Source organism: Palaemon carinicauda, chromosome 29, assembly GCF_036898095.1.
Source record: "Palaemon carinicauda isolate YSFRI2023 chromosome 29, ASM3689809v2, whole genome shotgun sequence".
In the NCBI taxonomy this organism is placed as follows: Eukaryota; Metazoa; Arthropoda; class Malacostraca; order Decapoda; family Palaemonidae; genus Palaemon; species Palaemon carinicauda.
The window spans coordinates 12,813,459-12,815,958 of record NC_090753.1 but is presented as its reverse complement, the minus strand read 5'-3'; positions in this window follow the sequence as shown (position 1 = coordinate 12,815,958).

Genomic DNA, 2,500 nt, shown 5'->3' with positions numbered 1-2,500 from the left:
TGTATCATGATCTTACTGAAATTAGTATGGTCCAGCAAGAATCACTTGGCTTAGAGAGGCACTGCACATCAAAAGGAACTGGCTATCCTATGAGGAATTTAGCCAATGCATCCTCGATGGAATTAGTAAGCCTATGGAAATTGAAAATGAGAGAATAGGTCCTAGTCCAGGGGGCTAAGAATCTACCGGTTTATATATACTAAAGAAAAATAGAAAACTGGTAATTGGTAACTTAAATGTTAAAACCATGAATCAGATTAGGAAGATACAGGAAGTTGAGAAATAATCTATGAAACATAGTTTGGATATCTTGGCCCTAACTGGAACACGTTATAAGGTGATTGGTAAAGAAATATTGACCAAGGCAATGGATATATCTGCTCAGGAAAAACCAATGAAATTGGAAGAGATGGGTTAGGAATGATGATGACACCAAAGACAGAATAGAGAGCTGTAAATACTATATTGTTAGTTGTAAAGTTTAAATTACGGCAGTGCAATATGAGTATTAGAGTTTGCTATAATTCTCCTGAAGAAAATAAATATGAATACTTTTAAGAACTCCAGAGTTTAATAGATGACATCCCAGAGAGAGATACGAAAATTGTGATAGGTGACTTCAATGCTAATTTTGGATGGAATAATCAAGGTATAGAGAATGTAATGGGTGTTGAGGCTCTTGGTGAACTTGCAAATGAAAATGGAGTAGATTTTATAATTTTTTTTTTTTTTTAACAAACAACCTTCTTATCGGACATAATGTTTTACAGCACAAGGACATCCACAAATATTCTTGTACTTCACCATGTGGTGGTTACAAAAATCAAATAGCCATCAATAATGATAGAAGGAGGATTCTGAGAAACGTAAGAAGCTATAGAGGTACAGATATTGGTTGTGATCACTAGCTCCTCAGTGCCACACTCAAATAAAAACTGAAAGCAACCAACACAAATGTAGATAGAATACTTAGGTTTGATACAACTAATTTTCTGGAAGATGAATACAGAGTAACTTTTGCAATTGCATGAAGGAATTGATTTGCACTTTTGGAAACGTAACAAAGAAAGAACAGAAAATTAATGAAGTATGGTGTGATATTAAGAACACATACCAGTCAGCTGGTAGTGAAGTTTTGGGAAATACAGTTACGATGAGAAAACAAGGGATATCAAATGATACTTGAGATACTATAAAAAAAAGACAAATACAGAAATTGATTGTTGAAAGTTTCAAGGAAGTAATGAAAATTACAAAGTTGAGCATGCTAAAAATTCCAGCATTGATAATGAAGTTAAAACAAAGCGAGGAATGATTGTAGAGAATTTTTAGAGATGAAAGCAGATGAGGCTGAAAAAAAGGAGAATTCAAGGAGTAGCTATGGTGTAAGAATTGCTCACAGAATTATTAATGAAATCTCTCCAGGAGCAAAGAAGAAGTATATACCCATAAAAAAGGAGAGATTGGTCTATTATAAAAAAAATAAGAAAGTTAACGTTGGGTAGAACACTATTGTGATAAGGAGATATGATGGGAATAATCTGATACATATACATAAAGCCGAGGAAGATCTAGATTTGCCGATGAATAAATGAATTCAGTGTATTTTAAGTCGAAGCTCTCATAAAAAACTAAGATATGGAAAGCCCCTGGATAGGATGGAATAACTGCTGAAAATGATATTGAAGCGACTTCTAGAATAGTTACAAGATTATTTTGTAGAATGTGACGTGAAGAAGCCAAAACCTGATGAATGGAAACTGGAGAGCTGGTGAAAATTCTAAAAGGAAAAAACAGTGAGATCAAACTGATTGCAATAATTACACAGGCATCACACTTACGTCAGTTGTAATTAAAATATATAGTAGGCTCATTCTAAAAAGACCACCGAGAAAGATTGATGAAAAGCTGAGAGAAGTTGTAATGACCAAATTTTCATTTTGGGATATGTAGTTCAGCAATGTGTGCAATATAAAAACTAGGTTTTTATGGCATTAATGGACTATGAAAATCCTTTGATAGTGTGCACCTCTTAAATATGTAAATTTGATTAATTCTGTTCATGAGCATATCATGTGCAAAGTTAATGTTAGTGGAGTCCTATCAAATGAATTTTGAGTGAACAGTGGAGTACTACAAAAGAATGGGTTGTCACCTATGTTGTTTATCATCCTCATGGATTTTATAATCCATAAAAAACAGGTGGGGATGTTGAAGAAGCAATGGACCGAATTGGTAACAGGAAATTTGCTGGCCTATAGTATGATGATAACGCTGTCGTTATTAGCAGAACACCACAGGATTTACTAAGGTTGCCTACCACAATGCATGAAATATCACATAAGGTTAGGGTCAAGAAAAATAGAAAAAAGACAAAGATGATGAGAGCGGAATATGCCATGGAAGATGAAATATCATTGGAAGGAGAAAGGATTAATAATCTAGAATCATTTAAATAATTAGGAACTATGATATCTAATACAGGATCTTTAGAATTTGA